General features: G+C 39.5%; 1 long non-coding RNA gene across 1 annotated transcript in view; it reads right to left on the reverse strand.

Moving 5' to 3' along the window:
* The window catches only part of LOC116097997, a 6,989-nt gene extending 6,652 nt beyond the window's left edge, over nt 1–337 (reverse strand). The window contains exons 1-2 of the long non-coding RNA XR_004121648.1: nt 296–337; nt 90–199 (exon numbers count right to left, since the gene is read on the reverse strand). This is a non-coding gene — a long non-coding RNA (uncharacterized LOC116097997). The remainder of the gene's footprint in view (nt 1–89; nt 200–295) is intronic.
* Nucleotides 338–14,430: the final 14,093 nt, after the last annotated feature.

Raw genomic sequence — 14,430 nt, forward strand, 5'->3', positions numbered from 1 at the left:
AAAAAAAAAAAAAAAAAAAAAAAAAAAAAAGAACTGGAGTTGGCAACTTGGGAGAGGGGAGCCTTAACAGAGGATGATGGGCCGGTCACCTTATGAAGAAGTGTTCCAGACTGGAATCGAGATGAATTCTTTGGGCTCTGTCTTTCTGTCCTGGCTTTCTGGCTTTCATCCTTATGCTGACTTCATGGTCACATGAAAGCTGTGACAAAAAGAAGTTGAAGTAATGAAAAGCACAGGGAAAGAAGAGTGGTTGGAAGTACACGAAGATTTTAGGGGTTGAAGTTGCCTGGAATACCTATTTCTTCAGCAGTCTGAGAAAAATGCATCACCACCACCGCCACCGCCACCGTCACCGTCATCATTATCATCATCATCATCATCATCATCATCATCATCATCATCATCATCATCATCATCATCGTTATCATCATCAAAGTGAAGCTTCCCCATGGACAGAATGACATTATTAGGCTGAGGGTGGAGGAATAAAAAGTTAGGTGGAATATTAGTTAGAGGTAGATTAGTGAGACCAAAGACAGGTCCTTTCTGGGTTGCCACATGGACAGAAGTTGAGGACGTAGCTTTTTCTTGATGCTCGATCTTTGCTGATTTTTCTTCTGCCCGGCTCCTGGGGAGTGGGGTGGAGAGGCTGGGAGGGCATTTATTCCATCGACATCTTCAGCCTTTTCCAGAAGTACGCCAGTTGTACATTTGCAACTGGCCTTCTCCATGGTGAAAAAGTCAAGCGCTGGAAACTAAGAATGGGTTTCATAGCATTTAAAGCAGGCCATGGTGGAAAAGATGGAAGGCAAAAGTGTTAGCAGTGGCCGCTAAGCTGGGCTGCACAGGAATAAATGCCCCACACCCACCCCTCTGCGGATAATGTATGCACAAGTAGTATAGGAAATCTTTGCTATGGTTATTTTCTTAAAGTCCTCATTGCCTAGTTTCAGTTTTAATGAATTATAGTGACAAGAGAGATGGGAAAATAAGAAGAAAGGAACTTTTAAGTAAGGCTGTCATTATGCTAAATATGCCTTTAATTCAAGATGTTTATTATAACAAAACACTTTGGAATATCTTCCGAATGCCCTGAGGAATCACAACCATCGCTTTTAGCCTTTGTGCCTGTGAGCATGTCTGATTACCTCCATTGGGTTTATGTCATTAGCAAGATTGCTGTATTTCTCTCAGAGGGGCTTGCAGTAATGTAAATTTCTTTGCTTCCTGTTTTTGTTGTGGGGAGCATTGGGGAAAGATGATATTGCCCACACTAGGCTATCTTATAGGAAAATCACTGTAAATGAGGAATGCCCCAAGAAATATGAGACAAAAAGAATTATAGAGTTGAATAAATATAAACCTTTTAAAACTTACTTCTGGATGCCCCAGCGTAGGGGGATGCTGGAGCAGTGGGGCAAGAGAATGTGGGTGGGTGGGTGGGGGAGCACCTTCATACAGGCAAAGGGGAGGGGGGAGGGCAGATGTGGGAATGTGGGGTTGGTGGAGGGGTAACCAGGAAGTGGGATATCATGGGATCGGGGGTTGTTGGAGAGGAGGGGGTGACCTGGGAAGTGGGATATCACTTGAGATTTAAACAGATGGAATGATTAATTAGAAAGAGAGAGAAAGAAAGAAAAAAAACTTACTTCCACAGATTCAGAAATGAGAGGATAAGTATTCTTTCTTCCTGGCCCCCCAAACACATTAGACAGATACTTCTAGAGGTATGCTCCTTTATGATGCTGTTCATTTGACTCATGATTCATAAGGCTCCTTTGTAGGAAAGCTGGCTGGTGTCCGTGCCAACACACTGACTTTTCAGATAGGCCGGAGCCATAATTCTCAGTGCTTTGACTGGAGCAGCGGGGCACACCAAGGGAATTTTAATGCAGAGACTCTCAAAGCAAAAGTAAAATTTGATAAAAAGAAGCTCACAGGCAATTCTGTTGGTGAAAATAAAAGGAACAATGGTGGGGAAGGGGCAGGGAACGGCATTGTTCTGGTCTCAGTTATATTTTGTAAAAAAAAAAAAAAAAAAGCTAGCCCTTTCACTCAGACCATTGAAATATTGACATGCTCCCCTCGGAAAAATAGCATTATCACCGTGGAAGAGAAGCATACTTCAGTGCTTCATTTTTAACGGGAACCAGAATCCTGTGATTCTGATTACTTATTGCAGGTTTCATTGTCTGAGGACCTTGCTACAGCTCAGGATACATTTGGGCAGTTGGAGGATGGAGTGGCTGCCTGTTTATGTTCTTCTTGACTCCATCTCAAGAGTGTTAGATTTGACAGTCACAGAGAAGTTTGCTCTCCATCTGTTTTGATGAGTAGTGCTATCCACACAGTACCAATAGATCTTGTAAATGGTTGTTCTTACATAACGGGCTTTTACTCTTTTTGGTGACATAATCAGAGAGGTGAATCCTGGCTAGCAGGGTAGGATAAAGCAGTGTAAGTCAAGGGGACACCATGCTTTTAGTTTTTATATCCTTCTGGGCTTAAGTAAGAGCTTTATAATGAGTGTTTGTAGAAATTGTTATAGATTCTCTCAGTCAAAGATGACTGTATTCCTAAGTCTCATATTTAGCATATAGGGAAAAGCTGGAAAGATAAGCAATGTCGTGGGTGAGTAGGAAGCAGTTTGTGCTCAACATAAGTGGAATAGTTATGATAGACTGTTTCTGGAATCTTTATTGGGCATTACTTGGTATTGGGTAGCAGATACCCAATTATTGTTGCAGATGGAGGGAAAAATGAGTATTTGCCAGAGCTCAAACATGCTAGGTCAACCTGCTTTGTCAGTTTTCTACTTGACTTGGGGACTAAGCAATTGGTCATTGGCCTTCTTTATTTTTCTTGCTCAAGAGTAATAATGAGGCTAGAGAGATAGATCTGTCTTTATAAAGCATTTGCCAAACAAGTGTGAAGAGGAGCTATGTTTGTTATTAAGAGCCCATGCTAAAAAAACATAAAGTGAACCCAGATGTGGTGGTATGTGTTTCTAATTCTAGGGCTGAGAGGCAGGCCGCAGAGATCACTGGGGCTTGTTGGCTACCCAGCCTAGCCTGTTTGTGAGTTGAAGGCCCCCAAAATACCATGGCTCAAGAAGGAAAAGCAAAATCATCCAAGAAACAATACCCAATACTGTCATTTAGTTTCCTCACACATGAATTTGCACACGTATCAGCACATATATGAACATGCATACACAAAATCATAAAAACTTTGACATATAACATTTTTGCCTTTAAAATTTAAAAACAATTCCTATAAAAATCATAAAAGGACAATTACCATGTTGCAGATATGAAAAGCTCTTAAGATCTGAGAGTGTTTGGTGACTTACACACAAGTTTACAATATCTCATGATCCACACTCTTCTCTTGTTGCTCTTAATTGTCTATGACTTTAATACAAGGAAGGTTGAATGCCCTCCAGAAATTAAGCAGCCCTGTACTGCCAGGCCAATTTGCTTGATTTCTAACATTGATTGAGCCCAGCTGCTCCTTTACCAACCTTCTGGGAGTGGAGAAGAAGAGCTGAGAGAAACATCTGACTCCTCTCTCGATATCTTTCTTTCTCTCCTATGTTACTGGCGATTGGAGAGAAAGGATTATGTTTTCTATGGTAGGTCTGTGTTTGACACAGGTTTCTGGTACTGAGGTCTTTATAAGCATGAAAAAAAGAACAATTCCTATCTTGTCATGCTCAGAGTATTGAACCACAAGTAAATAATGGTTAATTGCATGGGAACTGCTGTGTGGAAAAACTAAGTCACATTCACACATGATGCTAAAGAGTGCAGATAATAGCAACACTTAATATCCAATTAAGTATGCTATTCAGTAGTGCTGTCCTTCCTGCCCTGCAGTAGATGTGTGATAAAAATGACTCTGATATTAGGTGTTCATGTCAGACAGAAATGTTCCATAATTGAGAATCTTCTATTTGGCTAATGAGCAGCTGGTATACACATGAAAAAAAAATTAAAGAAACTGTATCAAGAAATCCACAAAGAATACTTTTTACAAGCACCAAGTAGCACCATCTCAGAATAAAGGTAGCCTTTCGATCATATCGCTTTGCATGGCTTCTCTCTGCTTCCAGATCCTGAATGCATGATCTCCACTTCTGACCCAGATCCCATCACTTAGACATAATTTTGCAACAGCAACCAATCAGGCATTGACAGATGCAATCACTGTAGCTCTTTCTAATACTTAGTATAAAGTATACTACCTCATTTTCAACTCATGCTAATCACCTCCTTACATTCCTGACATTTATTTATTTGTTTATGTATTCATTATTCTTTTTTAAATGTTACTTTCTGAGCACAGTTTTCCTTCCTTCTCCTCCACCTCCCACCTATTTGAGACCCCTACAGGGTCCCTAATCCCAAGTGAGTCCTCACAAAACTGTGAGTCCTCACAGTTGATTCTGTGGGTTGTTTCTCCTGGTGGTGTGTCCTTTATCCCTCTGGTTTCTCACCTTCCTCAGCAGGATTTCCAGAGCCCTGCCTAAGATTAGCCTGTGATAGTCTGTATCTGCCGGAGGAAGTCTCTTAGGAATTTTTGGTGATGATTTTCCTAGTCTTTGGTCCCAGAACACTATGCAGAAAAGAAAAAGTATAGGTAGAAGGTTTTGTGGTAGGTTGGTATTCCAATGCCTCTGCTTGAGGCCTTGCCTGGCTACAGAAGATGGCCAGTTAAGTCTTTGTGTCTTCCATTACTAGAAGTATTTGTTAGGGGTGTTCTCGTAGATTCCATGGAGTTTCCATTGCATGAGATTTTCCACTTGGCTCACAAAATGGCCCCCAATTCTAGCAATTTCTCTCAGTATTGTCTCCCAGCTTCCCTGCCCATTTGCCTGATGCCTCCTATTCCCAACCTCACCTGAGAAATCTATTCTATTTTCCCTTCTGAGGGACATCTGGGGTCAAGGTAGAAATAAAGAAAAAAAATTAAAGATTTCCAAAAATTCAATGAAAATAAATGCACAATATAGCCAAACTTATGAGATACAATAAAAGCATGCTAAGAGAAAAGTTCATAATGCTAAGTAGCTTCATAAAAACAATTGGAGAGATCTTATACTAGCAACTTAACAGCGCACCTGAAGGCTCTAGAATAAAAGAACCAAACACATCCAAGAGGAGTAGATGGCAACAAGTAATAAAATGGAGGGCTGAAGTCAATAAAATAGAAACTTAAGAGAACAACATAAAGGATTAGTGAAACAAAGAATTAGTTCAGTGAGTAAAAACCAGATTAACAAACCCTTATCAAAGCTAACTAAAAGAAACAAAGAGAATATCTAAATTAACAAAACCAGAAAGAAGTGAGACATAACAACAGACACTGAAGAAATTCAAAGAATCATTAGATAATACTTCAAAAATCTGTACTCCACAAAAATAGGAAAAATCTAAAAGAAATGGACAATTTTCTCAGTAGAAACCACTTACCAAAGTTAAGTTGAGATAAAAAACCAATATAAGTAGACCTATAACCCCTAAGAAAATAGAACCAGTCATTAATATTCTCCACCTCCTGCCCCTTTTAAAATACTGGGCCATATGGTTTTAGTGCCAAATTTTACCAGAACTTCAATGATGATCTAATAGCAGTACTCCTTAAATAAGTCTATAAAATAGAAATAGAGAGGACATTGCCAAATTTATTTTATGAGGCCACAGCCACCCTGACACTCAAACTACACAAATACTCACCAAAGAATTACAGAATTAACTTCTTCATAAACATTAATGCAAAAATACTCAATAAACTTGTGAACTAAATCCAAATGCATTAAAAAGATCATCCACCATGATCAAGTAGGCTTCATCCCCTAGGTGTAGAAGTGGTTCAGCCATGAATATCTGTCAGTGTATTCCACCATGAAAACAAAATTTAAGCAAAATAAACCACGTGATCATCTCATTAGGTACTGAAAAAGGGGCTATGACAAAATCTAACTAACACCCCTTCATGATAACAGTCTTGAGGAGATCATGGACACGAGAGTCATATCCAAACATAATCAAGGTAACGATATACAACAAGCCTATAGTCAATATCAAGTTAAATAGAACCTCAAAGCAATCCCCAAATACCTATGACAGCTGGGAAACAAAGGTCTAAAGCCTGAACCTGTCGGGGAGAGCCTTCATCAGATTCATCAGAGCCTTACCTAAGAGGAAGGTTGAAGATCGCAACATAACTCTGCCCATCTCATGCTCTGATTTAAGTCTGGAGAATACGAGATCCAGAATTAAAGGAACTTTACACTACTGATTCCATAAGATAGGAGTATTTTGAACTTATAACTATAATATAGTTTAAGACACTCAACCTAAAGCCTCTTTGAGGGTCCATTTCTCTGGAAGATTTTTGGAAAAGACATTTTCATCTGGAGATGGAAGTCTCTAGCTAGAATGACTTAATTCAAGAAAATTGAGATAGTGATGAAAGAACGTATTCTCAGAAACAAAGGTGGGGATCTTTTGAGTGCTAGGTTGAGCAGTCGGGAAATTCTAGAGATTAGCAGGGACGGAGCTGTTCTATGTGCTTAGTGTTTCCTAGGCAGGCTGCTGTGGTGGTGGCACTAATAGGAACAGCCTGTAAGTGACTTTAAGATGGTAGATGTCACTTGGTGGCAAAGCTACAGCTGCCATTTTGTTAGAGGAATATGATTTTTTTTAAATCAAATTGCCTTCTAAATAAATATGTTTATTGCTATAGACTAATGTCGCTTGCAGCTTTAGTCAGAATGCCTTCTTGTGCATTGTGCTGTAGTGCAGAGATTCATAACTTGTCAAAGTGCTCATAATAAATGACAGGTAAATTCTAAGTTCTAAACTAGACATCTAGAGCTGGTGAGGCTGCTCAGTGGGAAAAGGCTTATGATCTTGGTGACCAAAATTTTATTCCTGGACCCCTTGTAAAGTTAGAAGGGCAGAGATAACTTCTGAACTCCACGTGGGTGCTCTGATACATATAGCCACTGCAACCATCTGTACCCTCAATAAATTTTAAAAACCTAAATGGAGTGTCAATAAAGACACCTACCAGGCTCAGGAAACACTGTAGAAGTGAAGATAAAAAGAGTCTAAGAACTTGAGGATTGAATTGAGTGTGGTGGAATTCTTTTATCCTGGCCATGACATTCTTTTATAGCATCTATGATTTACCTGCACAAGACCCAGTCTATAATCATCTTATTCTGAGAGGGAGGCACATCCATGAGCCATCTTGCAGAGATTTTTAGACAGTTACTGGTTGTTAGAGGAAGACCTTGATGTAGCCACTGATAAGGTGCCCACTCTTTTTCAATTAGCTTCTTTAAGGAATACTAACAAGACTACTGGGCTATGCACAAAAAGACAGGAAAACAGAGCAGGGCTCAGTGGAAGGAAGGAGGATGAGGGGAGGATGAGGAGGACAAGAGAGGGTATTGGTGCTTAATACAGTCAAAGCAGATATAATGATAGACACCATACACAGTTGTGAAGATCTCATAATGAAACATTATTATATACAATTAGTATGTGGTAATAAAATATTTGTAAAATGCAGTGGCAAACACTGAAAAGACACACTATGAGACTGAGAAGAAACAGCTTGTGAGGACGTGTGAAATGATGCTGCAAATCTCAGAAGATTCTGGAGTTGGTTGCAGGATTGTGTGTGATGAAGGTAGTATGAGGCTAGTGGTGTGTGGGTCATAGTTAGGAATGTGGTCTCATGGTTTGTGACTGACAAAGCCTGGGGAAGTGCAGAGTAATGAAGTGAAACATTTTTTTTTTCTTTTTTTTTTCTTGGTTTTTTGAGACAGGGTTTCTCTGTATAGCCCTGGCTGTCCTGGAACTCACTCTGTAGACCAGGCTGGTCTCGAACTCAGAAATCCACCTGCCCCTGCCTCCCAAGTGCTGGGATTAAAGGCGTGCGCCACCACCGCCCGGCGAAGTGAAACATTTTTAACCTGACTTTGAAGTTGTTACGCCTTCATCCCACAGTGTTTGTTCTGTGACATCTTGCAGCTTTGTACGTCATGACAAGAGTGCTGAGGTAGAATGAAGATACTGTTAGACAGACATCAAAAAGATCTGAGGATGCTTTGTGTTCTCCCAGATATGAGCTAAACAGACAGATGAGTCATCTGTCCTTGAAATTCCTTATTGGAAATTGGAAACAGTAATAGTCTCTCACAGGGCTTTTATCAGAAGTGAACTGATGTCTGTAGCATCCTTAGTAAATCACTGAGAATGGCAGGTCTTTCTTTGACCTGGGATATCTTTTTCATTATTTTGTCACACCCCTAGTGTGACTCCATCATATCCTTCAGGGGTCACTGTAACATTTTATAGCCAGACCATTACTCTTATGCTTCTGTTTTTTGTTAAATCACCCTGGTTTGTGCTAATTTAAGTATCATAAACATGGTTTACATTGAACTTTTCCCTTCTCAATTCTTCATCATGTTTTATCTGTCTTACAGCCTAAAGTATTCAAAAGTATTCCTTTTGCAAAGTTGTATTTCACCATATTTGGAAGACAATTATCACAAAAGATACACAGGGAGTCCTGTCTCTTACACCTCACCTAAACACAGAAGTGTAATCAATGTCCTTTGCTCACCACTGCTAAATTGTCTCATGCTTTTGTTGGTAGTTTTTATGTTCTTTATGCATCTGTTCAAAGCTGTCAAATTCACTGTTAGGTATCAATACCTGTATTTTTATGTGGTAATTCAGTTTACTTTATAGAACACTAATATAAATTGCTGAATTCTATGTTTTTTTTAATGGAAAGTGTGGGTGCTAATAAGAAAAGCAAATCACCCCTGGATGGGAAGTTAAATATTTGTTTACCAGATTGAAAAAAAATCCTAGCTTCAAAAAGAAATTGTGTATTTTTCCAGTTAATTTTCAGGACAAAAAAATAATTTCAGGAGGACAATCTAAAGATGCAGTTGTGGTTACTTTGTTATTTGGCCCTTGTTCTGTAGTAATTTAGTCTGAACAAGACCCAAGTGTGTGTTATTCTTTGGCTTTATAGCCTTCTAACCGTAGGCATTGATGGCATTCACGATTATGGATTAAATAGGCCAACTCTCGTCAGTAATTTGTTACAGAAGTCCCACAGAGATACCTATGGTGCTGCTGAACAATGATGTTGCAGTGTGTTATTTTGCTGGAGGAAAAGCTATAGCATTCAAACACATAGTTGAGAGCTTGATACTGCAAGCCTCGTCTCTTTTTATTACAAATTAAGCCTTGAGTGTACTGCCCAGTATTGCAATTAGCATCTGGATTCAGATCAAACTTTAATTTGTGCAATTGAAGATTACTTTACCCTTGAGTAAGAAATATGGTCAGTCATATCTCACCTTTGTTATATAAGTTTGCCTGGGGTTGCTAAATCATGGCTGTATTCTGCTACTGTGTACAACCAGTGGGCTCTTAGAAATTTCAGCAGAAAAAGCTCTCAAGAAAATGCAAGAACCTTTTAACCTGTGGTTATCTCCAGGAGACTAGTTTTTGGTTTAGTTATTCAATTGTCTTTGAACAAATACACGTTTCTTCAGCTCTCCTTGGTGTGTTTTAAATGAATACACTTTCCTAGTAGTTTTTTTTTAAGCCTTATGTTTTCGATTTCACTTGGTGTATGTGGGGGAAGAGGTTTTAGGTGAAATTCAAAGTGGTTTTTTAGTAATATGGGAAAATTAGATATGATCAATGAGATAGTAATTTGCTAATGCAGGATTCTTAAGTAACAGAAAATATAATTTTTCAAAACAGGCAATAGATAGCTTTTCTGTTTACTTGTGATGATTTTCACAGTTTGGAGGTAATACATGAACACTGAGGTGAAACTAGTTCTTTGTGCAGAAGCAATAAATAGGAGTCAGCAGTGTTTCCATGAGGGTCAGAAATGACCTCTTGTAGGATAACTCAGGTTTGTGACTTGTTTCTGTAAATGAAGTATTCCCGGTGGACTGCCAGGTCCAAGTAGATATGCATGCCCTGTGGCTGACTTGTGCAGACATGTAGTCTGTAAAACTTAAAATACTAGAAAAAAATGGATTAACCCCTGATTTACATCATTACCTTTATATTGTGGAACCAGAGATAATTTTTCACAGTCTAACAAAAGCAATAACAGTTCTCATATATGAAAAACAGTTGAACCTAGGACCTTTCCATCCCTTGGACCCTGGACCAGGACTTGTGATGAGTACAAACTACAGCATCTGTTTCTCATGTTGCTTGGTCCCTCTTTTGGTCTGGGACTGTGGCATCCGCCATCTAGGTTTGATAGACAGTATTGTTATGTGATTCTTGTAGTCTGATCTCTTTGAAATGGAAAATTCACTATGTAGCTACCCCATGCTAGGCTCTAGTTCATGATCTTCCAGGCCCCAGTCTTCCTAGTGTTGGGGGTCATAGGTGTGTGACATCAAGCCTGGCCCAAGGTGTGTACTGTTATTTAAATCCTTATAGTAATGGGGTTGTTTCTTTGGAAACTTCATACTAAAGTGTGATGGTTAACTGCTTGTTTTCTACTGTGATGGTTAATCTTGGTTGTTGACTTGATCTGGAATCAATTAAGAGATAAGCCCATGGGCATACCTACACCTATAAGTGATTACACACTCACACACACACACACACACACACACACACACACACACACACACACACATTGGATCAGGTTATGTGTGGTAAGACCCACCCTAAATATGGGTTCCATTTTGGTGGTAGCAAAATAAAAGTGGGTGAAATGGGAAAAGCTTTGATTTTTTTCTTTCCTGCTGTCTCTTGTGCTGCCTTAGCCATGATGTCAAATGATTTGCCCTGTTCATGCTGCCAAGTTCACCTACCCTGTTCATGTACTGCTGTCACTTTTTAGTGATGTCAGAACCAAGCATCTTCGGCTGTCCTATATGGACTGAAGACTCTAGGCTCTCCAGGAGTCTTCTAGACACTTTTCATCTGGATGAAACTGCTGAAGCTCAGACCTTGGTGGATTGAGAAGCTACCGTGTTCTAATCCTCCCTTGCCTATGGCAATATTGTTAGCATTTCTTCTAGGCCCCACCCAACAGTTATCTAGGAACAGCAGGGTAGTAGCCTGGCTTGCTATCAAAAGACTGATCTCTTTGTCTCTCTATCTTTGTCTCTCTCTCTTCCTCTCTTCCTCTCTCTCTCTCTCTCTTCCTTCTTCCCTTCCCTCTTACCCTTCGCCCTCCATGTCCTTCTTTCTCTCTTCTGTTCTTCTCGGTCTCATTTCCTTCTCTGCCTCCACTTCCTTCTCACCCTCTTCCCATGCTCTAAATAAACTTCATTTTATACTAGACCCATCATGTGGCTGATACCTTGGGTTGGGGGGAAGTGCCTCAGCATGAGCCTGCTAAGGCATTTCCTCCCACCGCATTATGCCACTGTATTATTACAAAACATATCAAATATAATTAATCCTCTTTGAGTAGATCTGTACTCTGTAAGGTATATCCATATAGAGAACCCTGACTAATACAGATTGTAGTACCAAGAAGTATTGATGTTGCTGTGGTAGGCCTGACCATGCCTACTTTAAGCTTTTGGACTTTTTTTGTGGGAAGACTGTAGAAACATTTGATACTTTTGAGCTGGAAAAACCATTCAGTGATGAGGGCAGCACTTAGTCGGATATTCTTATGGGTGCTTGGAAGGATGCTAGCAGAATTACAGGTAGTGGAGACCCACATGAGGTTTCTGAGTAGAAAAAGGACTTAATCCCTGGGTAAGAAGTCATTTTCCTGGTGTTTTAGCCAAGAATCTGGCTTTATTCTACCTGAAAACTTGACACAAGTTGAATATCAAAATAATGGGCTAGCTTGTTTGATCAAGAAAATCTCTGTCAGTAAGCTAAAAGTTCTGGACAAGGAGAGTGAAGGCAACAAAATAGATATAGAAATGAATCCCAATGTAGAGAAACCTGATATTTTGCACTAGGGCAATAGAAGTGTTTCCTCTCAGGATCTGCACATAGAAGCTGATACATCTGTGGTCTAAGAAAGTTGAGTGACATCATAAGCTAGCAGCGGAACTTGGGAACATCATTCATATGGTATTGACTTTGAAGGCACAGAAGATGGGGAATGGAAAGAGCCCTGAAGAACTTCTGAGACCAAGCACCGTATACAGGGGTTGAGTTATGACAGTTAGTGCTAACTGTCAACTTGACAGGATATAAAATAATCTGGGTGGTAGATCTTGAGCAATGCCTACAAGGAATTATCTTAATTGGGTTAATTATGGTGGAAGACCCAGCCTTAAAGCCAGCATTCCCATTTCCTGTGCTTAGCATCCTTAACTGTATGAGTGGAGAATGAGTTGTATGCTGATTCATTGATCTCTGCTTTCAACTCTGGCTGTGATGCAGCCAGTTGTTTTAAGTTTTCGATGCTTTTATACTCCTCAGGGATGGGCTATAACCTTGACTTGTGGTAACCAAACCCTTTCTCCATAAGTTGCTTCTTGTTGAGGTATTTTATAACAGGAAGTGGCACAATCTTACAAAACGTTTTTATGCTGTAGTTTGCTCTTATAAAGTATAATAATATTATCTTCCTATCTTATAGCTCTCTAAAAGTGATCACATAGCCACTTGTGAACTGTCATTTGGAATGGGGTTACTTGCTCTTGCATTACTTGAGAGAAAGGGTCGATATCTGGCTGTCTCCGCAGCAATCCTCCTCTTGTCTCTCTAGAATGTTGCATTCTTTGCTACATTTTAAAATTTATTTATTTAATTTACCTGTATACATGTGCATGTCTGAGTGCATGTATATACATACATGCATGCAGGAAACCAACTTCCCCCCACCTCATGTTAGAAGAAGGCATCCTGTCTCTTGTAACTCTATTTAAAGTTGGGTTTAAGCTTCTATATGGGTACTAGAAATAAAACCTTGGTCTTCTGAAAGAGAAGTAAGTGTCCTTAGCTACTTAGCCATCTCCCCAGCCCTAGGCTTATTTCATTTTTATTTTCCTCAAAACTAGAAGTTTTGAAAAAGTATACAGGCAGGCATTTTGGGAAATGTTCTTGGGGAACCAGAGTCACAGGAACAAGAGAAGGAAAACAAAGGAGGTGGTAAAGCTAACCCATGAGGAAAACTTATTGAGGTTGAATGTTAATTGTTCTTATGGGCAAGTGGGTACACATTTGCTGAGAAGTCTTTGCACAACCAATAAAGAACTTGCATTAGATTTGTTAGCTCTGACCATGGGAAGGGATGTGTTTCTCTATTAATGTGCAACTCTATTTGGTTTAGGGTTGTTCCAGACACTGCAGCTTTCCTTGCATACAGAGATTGGACATACGGAAGGATCTATGAATAGGCTGGTCTTATGTAGGCATCTCATGTCATAGAGGCTAGAATCTAAGGGAGGCATGGAAGCTGTTTGTTGTTTTTGGTAACTAAAGCAATAGCCAGGATGGGAAAGGTGGGACAATAGAAACTGGAGGCCCCATTTTTCTTTTCAGCCAATCTACAGACCACAGACATTTAACTCCTGAGCCCAGAAATCACCCAGGCAACTTAGATTTGGCTTCCTATTAAGTCTCAGGAAGAAGAGACATCATAGGAAATCAGAAGGCAGTAGAATGGGTGGAGGGAGTGGTCTTTCTTTACTGTAGCTCCCTCCCTCCTGATATTACTACACTTCATTTTTTTTTTTTGTCTGTAACTCCTGTTGAGTGGTCCTGCTTCCATTCTGCAATTATTTTTTTTTGTATTGATGTTATCTTTATATCAATCACCACAACTACTTCCAGGGAATTTCCTGATGACACAGCTTTCCATTGGATTTCATAACCTTGCAACTCTCTTTTCTTTGAGGCTTGAGTAGTTTTTAGACCTCTGTGAATTCAGAGAACCTCCTTAAACTATGTTAAGCAGACAATTCATTAAAATGTTATCTATCAACTCTTTGGGTTTTTCTTGTATTTTCTATATAAACAATGTTCCATTTGAGTGTTAATTTGTTTGCAGTAAGTACAAAGGTGATATTTTGAGTGGGGAGCATAAGTGGGCCAGGGCCAAGAGAGAAAGCTTGCTACTAGCTTCAACACACTTGTGATGTGGCATAATCTTCAGCTTCACTGCCTCTTGCTCCCATATTTTGAGTAGGTGAACTGCTTGCTGACTCCATATAACCAACACTTATTATATTATTTATTTCTTTTCATAACATTTCAACACGATATTAGAGCTAATGAACAGTGTTAAAGTGAAAATGTTCCTTAGTTCAATCACTCACATACACTATACACATTTTGGTGTATGTTCCGCTGTCAGCATAGTAATTTTATATCTGGAGAGGGGATATAAACTGTACAAAAATAGGAAAGGTGAAATGAGAGAAAGGGCCTGAAG

This window comes from Mastomys coucha, unplaced genomic scaffold, assembly GCF_008632895.1.
Source record: "Mastomys coucha isolate ucsf_1 unplaced genomic scaffold, UCSF_Mcou_1 pScaffold20, whole genome shotgun sequence".
Classification (NCBI taxonomy): domain Eukaryota; kingdom Metazoa; phylum Chordata; class Mammalia; order Rodentia; family Muridae; genus Mastomys; species Mastomys coucha.